The 9786-nt window shown below is 37.3% G+C and overlaps 1 long non-coding RNA gene across 1 annotated transcript in view; it reads right to left on the bottom strand.

Annotated features, from left to right (window-relative positions):
* The window catches only part of LOC309664131, a 354258-nt gene extending 348700 nt beyond the window's left edge, over positions 1-5558 (bottom strand). The window contains exon 1 of the long non-coding RNA XR_014265643.1: positions 5387-5558. This is a non-coding gene — a long non-coding RNA (uncharacterized lncRNA). The remainder of the gene's footprint in view (positions 1-5386) is intronic.
* Positions 5559-9786: the final 4228 nt, after the last annotated feature.

Here is a 9786-nt window from a genome sequence, read left to right on the forward strand (position 1 = left end):
AGGGTGATGGATGGTGACATGTGGTATAAAACCGATAGGGGTGCAATTTTGTCACGTTAATAGCATCAGGCCTGCTGTTCATGGAATGCCTTGTGTTACTTCAGGCACTCAGAAGTAAAATGGGGAAAGTCCTACTTTTGTTACAAGGGCTATTGTTATGATGGTGGATACTGCTGAATTAAAGATTTTTGTAATTCACTGTGTTCCTTGACCAGAGTATATTAGATTAATGATAATAGCCATTATAAGTAGCACTGACATGGTGGATTGTTTTATAAAATATTTGTTGGATGCTTCTATAGCTTACGGGTTCATGTTTTTTATTAGAATGGGGATACCATTAACCAGCGTGAGCTTGTTACTACAATTATGTTTCCTGAGATAATGGGCATAGAGTTTATCAGTACAGGAAGGATATACGACAGTATTTTGGGGGTATGGGCCTGATAGCTTACTTAGAGAACCTTACTATATAGCATGTGGTGTAACGTGGTGGCATGGGGAACATAAAATTCTTAGGAGTAAGTTCACTTCCAGGAATAAGAGCATTTAAACCGCTGTCATTTTCTCTATCAAAGTAACTCTTTTGTCAGACATATTTCTTAAGTTTGTGGTGGGTTGTCTGGTATGACAGGTAGTGAAACCTCTTATATACCTAGGACTAATGTTAGTAGTAAAAAAGTTTTTATAAGAGATGTGTAAGTTGATCATATCAAAATTATGGGTAGGATGCTCGAATTCATAGAATGGAGATTGTTAGATGTGTTTTAATGATGACTTGGGCTGTATATAATCCTGGCACATAGGGGTTGTGAAGTACTCCTAAAAACAGATTGTTGTGGAAATGTTTTTTATAATGATATTGACATATTCTCTAGGAAGAAGAGGGCGAATAGGCCTGCTGCGTTTTCTACATTTAAGCCAAACACAGGTTTTGACTCTACTTCTGTTAAATTGCGTGGAGCTCCATTGGATTTCTGCTAGTACAGAGATAATCAAATTGAGGGTAGGGGTCAGGAGAAAATTAGTCATACTTGTTCTTGTGTAATAATTACTGTTGAAAGTGTAAATGATCCATGTATCAGTAGGACTGAGAAGAGAATAACTGCTAACGTTACTTTGTACTGCCTGTAGAGCTCCAATGAGTATTTTGAATCTGAAGCTCATCCAGATCACAGGATGGAATAAATGGCTAGGTGTGATATGGCTAATATAAATAGTATGCCTACATTTATATTAATTAGTGGATAAGATATGGGAAGAGGAATTCACGTTGTGAGAGCCAGGGTTATGGCTAGCATTGGGGCAGTAATATATAAATTGATGATGTTGATGGTCATAGTGGTTCTTTAATAAATAATTTGACTGCCTCAGCAATGGGTTGTAATAATCCATAGTGGCTGATGATTTTTGGCCCTTTCTGGATTTGTATATAGCCTAGGATTTTCCATTCAGTTAATGTAAGGAATGCTATAGCGAGCAAAATTGGGTAATTAGTGAAAGAATGTTGATGATAAACATATTCTTAGGAAGAGGACTTACCTCTGCCCATAAAGTTTAAGTTTTATGCAGTTGCTGGGCTCTGCAAACCCTAACAAACCCTGACTACAGTAGGGTATGATAAATTAATTCAATTGAGCTTTTACTATCAATTAGTTTGAAGTCATCTTGTAAAATAGGTCTTATTTCCCTTGTCCATTCATACTGCGAGAAATTTATAATAGACAGAAACCAACCAGGATGACTCCAGTCTGAGCTCCGATCAGATAGGACTTTAATTGTTGAACAAACAGACCATTAATAGCAGTTATACCACTGAAATGTCCTGATCCAACATCAAGGTCATAAACCCTATTGTCTAGAACTCTAGAATACAATCACACTGTTATCCCTAGTATAACTTGTTCCGTTGATCAGTGTTTTAGAACAACAGGTGATAAAGCATTTTGACTAGTGGCTGTAAATTTTAATCACTGAGAGGTGGTTTTATTCTCCAAGGTCACCCCAACCAAAATTGTTAATCGATTAAAAGCTATGTTATCCCTTAAAGTTCAGGCTTTTTTTTTTTTCTGGATTAATTAATTAATGCTCCATAGGATTTTCTCCTATTAGTCCCACCTCTTCCTGGGAAGGTCAATTTCACTGATTAAAAGACACGGTAAAACTCACATGTGGCCATTCTTGCAAGTCCAAGTCCTTATTTAGAGAACAAATGACTGTGCTACCTTTCCACACTCAGGAGCCCATGACAGTTAAAGCGATGTCACTGGGCAGCCAGTGTCTCTAATACTAGAAGTACTAGAGGTAATGTTTTTGGTAAACAGGCAGGAATTGTGATTGCCGAGTTCCATTTACTTTTTTAATCTTAAATGCATGCCTGTGCTGGGTTAACAATTGTTTTAATAAATACTTAGGTATTGGTTTAGTTTTACTTTACTGTTAACTGTCAGTGGGTTATAAATTCTAATATAAGCTTATGCAAGGAGAAATATTTCTTGTTACTCATATGAACAGTGTTGCTTCTATTAATTGATTAGTCCAGTATTAAATTAGCAGTTGATTTATTATTGGTATTAAGGTGACTGTGTGGTTGACCCTGAATGCTTAATGCTTTCTTAACTGGTGGCTGCTTTTAAGCCAACCGTGGTATTGTATATGCTACTCTCTAGGGAAGGTTGTATTCTGTATCTAAAAAGCTGGACCATTTTTGAATAACATTTAAAATTATATTTTTAAAGTAATATTTAAAATTAAACTAAAGTTCTTTTCTGAACAGCCATCACCAGGCTTATAAGGCTTATTAGCCCTACTCATAAATCTCCCTATTTTGCCACATGGATGGGTTTTTCTTATAAACTGTTCATAAGTAGCTCCTCTGGTTTCAGGGTATTTAACTTCTTTCATCATTCCCTTATAGAACTTTATCTGTAGCACCAGATTTAAATTTCTACCTTCTATACATAGATGCTAAATGAGTCTTTACTTATGATAGTTGAATTTGGTGGGAGGTTTGGGCTAGTTTTAGTATGAAGTGTTCATGAGGTATAAAATCTCCTGGGTATAAACTAGGTGCTTTCCTTTAAGCTACAGTTTGATTCATCCAAGCACGCTTTCCAGTATGCTCATCTTGTTAGGACTTGTCTCCGCTTATGTATTTAGAACTTATTAACGGGTTATGAGGTTATTGGTATTGGAGGGGACGACAGTGTGCATGCTTCATGGCCTGATTCAATTAAGGTCTATTCTTAATTTACTACTAAATTTTCCTTTGGTTTTTCATTTCATAAAAACTTTCCTATAAATTATTTTATGTTCCTGAGGTACAAAATGTAGCCCCCTTCTTCTCCTCCCACAGGCTACACCTTGGCCTGACGTTTTTATGTCTGATAATTTCGCTTACTATTGTTCCCTACCAGGGTGTCCTGAGGGTGGCGGTATACAGGGCGGGTGAGGTTTATCAGTTTGTTGATCATAGAATGGGCTCCCCTAGAGGAGTATGAATCACCGTCAAGCTCTTTGACTTTTAGGCTGATGGTAGTTGTATTCTGGTGAATAACTTTTTTGTTGTAATTATTTGAATTTAGGGATAAGCATAGTGGGACATCTTAGCTATCATGTAATCAGAAATGGCAGTCACTTTCATAGTTTATTTTTATTTTCGCTATGGCTTTTTACAGCTTAGCTAGTACTTTATTTTAGTGTAATCTTTAACATGCTTCACACTGGATTTCTATTAATATGGGTTAATCTTATGAGCAAGGTGGCTAGCATGAAATGCACCAACCCTAAGTAGTTAATATAACTTACTCAGACTTTCTTTTATGGCTCAACTTTTATCACTGCCGTTTCCCATGGGGATGGAGTTAAGCAAGGCATTGTGAGCTACTTCGTAGTGTGCTTGGTGCCTGCTTCTTTTAATTTTTTATGATTTGAGGGCATTCTCACTGGGGTGCAGATACTTGCATCTGTAATTTTATTAGAAATTAAAAGGCCAGGGCCACACCTATGTGTTTATGGGGTTAGTAAATTCATCTGGGCATTCACAGTGCTTCACTTTAATTATTAAGCTACAGCAACAGGCTGAGTAGGACTTCGTACATATAGGATTTATGTATTTAAGTGACATATTGGTATTCAGTGTAGTAGTTTGGGTTGTGTTAAAATTGGTATTGAAATATTTAATATTTTTTCTTTTGGATTGGGATTGACATACATACACTAGTGATTATTATGTATAAAATAGGTAACTCATGAGAACTACTGTATATAGCTCAGGAACTCTACTCAATGCTCTGTGGTGACCTAAATGGGAAGGAAATCCAAAAGAGGGGATATATGTATATGTATAACTGATTCACATTGCTATAGAGTAGAAACTAACACAACTTTGTAAAGCAGCTATACTCCAATGAAATTCTTTTTTATAAATTTTAAAAACGTACTTTATTTTTTGTTTGAGGTACATGGCAGATCTAGGGGGTACATGGCAATCAATCTAAGTGATTGATTGGTATTACGAAGAGGCTAGTTTGCAGTTATACTAACTTTGGGTTGTTTAGGTAAGGGCAATATGTTTGTTAAATGAGTTAGTTGACTCACGCAGTTATATGCTTTGCCTTGTTTGGGGGGGTCTGTCAAGGCGATCATAGTGTACAAAGTATGAGATTTAGTGGGAGGTGGGAGGGTTTGATTAAGGAAGCTGTTTACCTGAAATGCATGTGCGTATGTACGTGTGTGTGTAATTGTTCTATGTCCTGTGACCATTGACTCAGGAACACATTATGGTTGATGATGTTGGCAAATAACATTCAATTTAAGCTCAGCTACAAGTTGCTTGACTGTGTTAAGGCCTCTGATGGCCACAGCTGAGTCACAGCAGCCCCCAGAATTAAAAAATACCAAATGCATGAAACCAGTTATGTGTGAGCATAAGCTGATTTGATAGTCCATCGAGATGTCTTTTCTTTCATCTTTTTATTGAAGTATAGTTGACGTACAGTGCTGTGCCAACCTCTGCTGTACAGCAGTGACTCAGTTATACAAATATAGATATCTATATCTATATAGATATCTCTATCTATCTATCTATATAGACATCTAGAGATACACATTCTAAAATTTCCTGGGGTGGAAGCTCATCAATCTAGTAAGGATTGGGCTTAAAATCTTTAATTTGCATCAACTGATGTAGGACCGAGTCTTGCAATCCTTATTTTTTTTTTTTTATAAACCAGTTTCTTTTTTTTTTTAATTTAATTTAATTTAATTTATTTATTTATTTACCCATGGCTGTGTTGGGTCTTCGTTTCTGTGCGAGGGCTTTCTCTAGTTGCGGCAAGTGGGGGCCACTCTTCATCGCGGTGTGTGGGCCTCTCATCATCGTGGCCTCTCCCATTGCGGAGCACAGGCTCCAGACGCGCAGGCTCAGTAATTGTGGCTCACGGGCCTAGTTGCTCCGCGGCATGTGGGATCTTCCCAGACCAGGGCTCGAACCCGTGTCCCCTGCATTGGCAGGCAGACTCTCAACCACTGCGCCACCAGGGAAGCCCCACAATCCTTATTTTTAAGAATTACGTAAATTACACTTGCTTACGGTTTTGAAAGCTCTTGGTGTAAACTACCCTAAGTTCCTAGTCCAGCACTGACAGAACGGGTGTTAAGGGTCGTAATCGTGTGGCTATTACTATTAGTAATGATAGGAGGGCTATTTGTTTTGTATGTTCCAACTGTCATTTTGTTTTTATGTTTTTTATTGATGGAAATATACTTAGTGATGTATGTTAGCTGCAAGTAGACATACATGCTGAGTAACTGCTATGATGGCTATTAGTGTTGGTAGAATAATGTTATCATTTTTGTTACCTCTTGGATAATTATTCATTTGGGTAAAACCCCTGATAGTGGCGGGAGACCTCCCCGTGATACTATGATGGTGAGGATAAGGATTGTGATGAAAGGTGTTTTATGTCATGTGTGTGATAATGATTGATAGTGTTGTGGTAGCTGAGCTGGGCATAAATAGGAAGAAGATAGTGAGTGTTATTATGATACTGATAAAAGAAATTTTCACATGTTGAGGGACGGGGACATTCTGGCTTAGACAGACTCAAATCGGATGCTCACTAAAACAGCCCATTTGTAGCCTATCCAACATACATTGCACACTTGCTGTAATTACTAAAGGAAAGGGCACACTGACCAGAAGTGAAGCATGACCATGATAAAAAATAAAGGTTAAATGCTTCCTTTCCTGGGCTGCCAAAGCCAGTCCTCCTTCGATCACACTCCCTTCCCAGGTGCCCAGGCCATACTGACTCGCTGTGACTGTGTGTTTTTGGTTTTGGTTTTTTTTTCTTGAAGTCTTGAAGGAATGCATCCCTGACCTGTTTAATGTTCTTTGCTCTGAGAAGATATACAACTGTACTGAAAACTGCTTCTCTGGAGCAGTGTTTCAGAGCTGCCAGAGAGGCTGTCTCCCTGGCTTCGGTCCTCAGTCTGGCTCTACGAAAACTCTTTTCTGTTTCTATTCTAGATTGATGATCGTCACTGACGAAACTTGGCGCAGCTGGCAGGATAGCAGATAAACCCACCTGAGGTCCCCTGGAGTCTACTGTGGACCGGCGCTCGGGACCAAGCGTGGGCCTTTGACCCCTCTGGCTTCGGGGCATCCTTCAGGTGATTCGGTGAGTTCTTCCTCATAATCACATCTCCTTGTATTAAGTGACGCTCCACGACTTTTATTTGAGCTGTTATCTTAACGACTTGGAGACTTAAGGGGGTACCAGTACATTTCCTAGGTGAAGAGGTTCCTAGGCAGAGGATCCAGGGAATTTCTAAGCAGGAAGGCCTGGACGGAATTTGAGTGAACTGGGTTGGCTGACTTTAAAAAATATATATATATATGGCTTAAAATTGGAAAATTAAATTTATTTGTAATTTATAATAAAATGAAGCTAAAAGAAAGCAGGAAATCAGGCTCCTAGAGCGCCTGCTCCACTGGCACTCGGTGGGCTTCTACAATTGGTATGGAGCTAGTACTTGCAAATACTTATCCAACACTGAAAGAGCCAGGATGGAACTTTTTTTGACATTAAAACTGAAGTTTACATGCACAATTAAAGAAAGCTGGCTTAATAAAACATCTTTTCAAAATTCTGACCCTGAGAGAAAAAAAGTACTCCTAGAAGAAAATTTGAAGCTGTAACTCTTATCATGTCCTTGAAATGCAAACACAGCCCACATTGCCTGAGACTGCAGCCTTGGCTCAATTAGTGGAATGTAAAACTGAAGGGGAAAAAAAGGCATTTTAAAACTCAAGCAGGAAAACTATGAGATCTCTTTGTCTATCTGGATGTAAGTATGCCTATGTGTATGTTATAAACATGTTTCTTCCTCCGGATGATATTATCAAAATGAATTTGTGAAAGAGCTCTATTTTACTGAGTTAAGAATAAGCACTTAAAAATCAAATATTTCTAAGTATAACAAAAAAAAACACCCAATTTTAAAAGGATCATGTGATCTAGGATTAATCTTCAGTAAATGAAAAGTTGTTGGTGACTAATGCAGACACGTCTTTAGCGTCATCAACATTAGGTATAATATTTTATTTGGTACCTAGGTTTACTAAATGTCAGTGAGTTCATGTTATCTCTGTTACAAAATCTGTCAACAAGAAAATTAACTTGGTATGATGATATATTCATAACTGATGAAATAGAGATAAATGCGATAAAAGTTTTTAGGTGAAGTCTTTAAAGATGATTGTTTTATGGTACCTCTACCTAAAAATAGTTTCTCCAGATTTTTGGTAACTTGAAACTTTAGAGTTTTGCTAAATTAAATGATGGGAACTCACTGACTATCCAGATCATTTCCAATTAAGATAAAAATACGCATTCATTGCTAAGCATGTCTGAATTTACCTAATTTGCGTTACTGGAGAAAAACTAAAGATGTTTAGGTTTATTGGACACACGTCTTGTACCACATTTAGAAAAGGAATCATGCTGTGAGAAAATGTATGCTTCTAGAGGTTGTGGAATATGTTTGTAAGCCTGCCAATCAGGAAATGCGAATGTGACAGACAGTTCACAATTGCTTGTTTCTTGGTTTTCATTATGGATTAAGGTTTTTAAGGGTTAAAACTTATAACATATATGTAATTAAATTTGTAGAAATAATTAGGTAAACATTTCATCCAAGGAAAATAAGAGGTGTGTTTTCAGTAAAAGGATTGAAGAAAGGAAAAGTGATTGATACTGTCCTGAAGTGTCTCAAAGAGAGAGATTTAATTATGCTTATTTGGTTTATTAAGTTTCATGGAAAACATTGTCAAATAAATGTTCTAGAAATTATATGAAATTCCTGGAAATCTTATATGTCCTGACATAAAATGTTCTCTGTCATCAAAATTGAGGCTCCCAGTAAAGGGACTGGACCCAAGTTTCAGGGAAATGCCCCTTCGTGCCAAGGCAACAACAGGATCTGTGAAGATTATGGCACAAGTAGATAAAGGCCATTCTGCTTCTACAAAATATCAGCCCCTCCTTGTCAGACTTTTGCCATCCTGATATCCCTGTAACATGGCAACAGTCTGCTCCTAAATCGGAGAAATTAAGATGGGTTAATAATAGCTGTGAATTAAACAGTCAGGGCTACGGGAAACCCAAGATAGCCGCTCGGTTCTTCCCGGCTCCCTGGCAAACCCCATTTTTATTCGCTGGGTTAAAGCCTTCCATTGCTGCCTCACAATAAAAAAGAAATGGTTAGAAAATGTGCTTTCCACCTGCGTATACTTTCCACAATCTCCAGTGATCAAGGCATCCACTTCACTGCGCAAATCCTACAAGATTTTAACAGAAATCTCTCAAACTTCTTAAAAGTATCACTGTCACTATCACCCTCAATCATCAGGCAAGGTCAACAAAACTAAAGGAAAAACTAGACTCAAGCAGAAAAAAAATTAATTACATGGGATTGAGTGAACTGATAAATACGATTATGGTTTTTATGCCTTTTGGTCTGAAATATTACTGGCTTTTAATCTTTGCTTTCCAGATAAAAGGGAACCTTTTCCCTTAAGCTAATTTTTTGGTAAATTATAACCTTTGTCAGGTTATAATTATAACCTTTGTAAATTATAACCTTTTTAAGAATCGAAGCATTTATCTTTTCTCCCTACCTGATTGCTCCTTAATTTGGAATCTCTTAGGTTCCTAGCAGCCTTTCCAGGTGAATAAGGAAGGCCACTTTCTGTAAGAACCTCAAGATACTTTGGAAATTGAGAAGAGAGGAATCCACCTAAATCTGCAGGTATTGCAGCTTGAACCTAATGTCATGGCTTTCCTGGCCTTGAGAGGCCTTTTAAAAGTTCAAAGTGAGATCCCTTAGGAAAAGTTCCAATAAATATAAATTTAAAAGAGCCTATACGGTCAATTACACCTATGCAAATAATCAGGCCAATTGTATTGAAACCAGACTTCTTTTGCAGAAAAATTAGTCTTAATTTGACTATGTTTGGTCAAAATGAGGATAATTTAGAGAGAAAAATTAAGTTTCAATAATATACCTTTGCAGATATTGAGGTTTTATATATCCTAAGGTTTTGTGTTTACAACCTACATTCAAGGTGATGCTTTGTTACGTTATTGTAAAGTTTAATTGAATTATTAAAAGGATATTTGAAGCTTGTTTCTGAATCTGATTACTGTGATTTATCTTTGAAGACCAGATGCTCCATGACCTGCACCTTGGAGATTGTGCAGACTGGTAAAAGACATCATC

This window comes from Balaenoptera physalus (genome assembly GCF_965194825.1).
Source record: "Balaenoptera physalus genome assembly, chromosome: 7".
In the NCBI taxonomy this organism is placed as follows: Eukaryota; Metazoa; Chordata; class Mammalia; order Artiodactyla; family Balaenopteridae; genus Balaenoptera; species Balaenoptera physalus.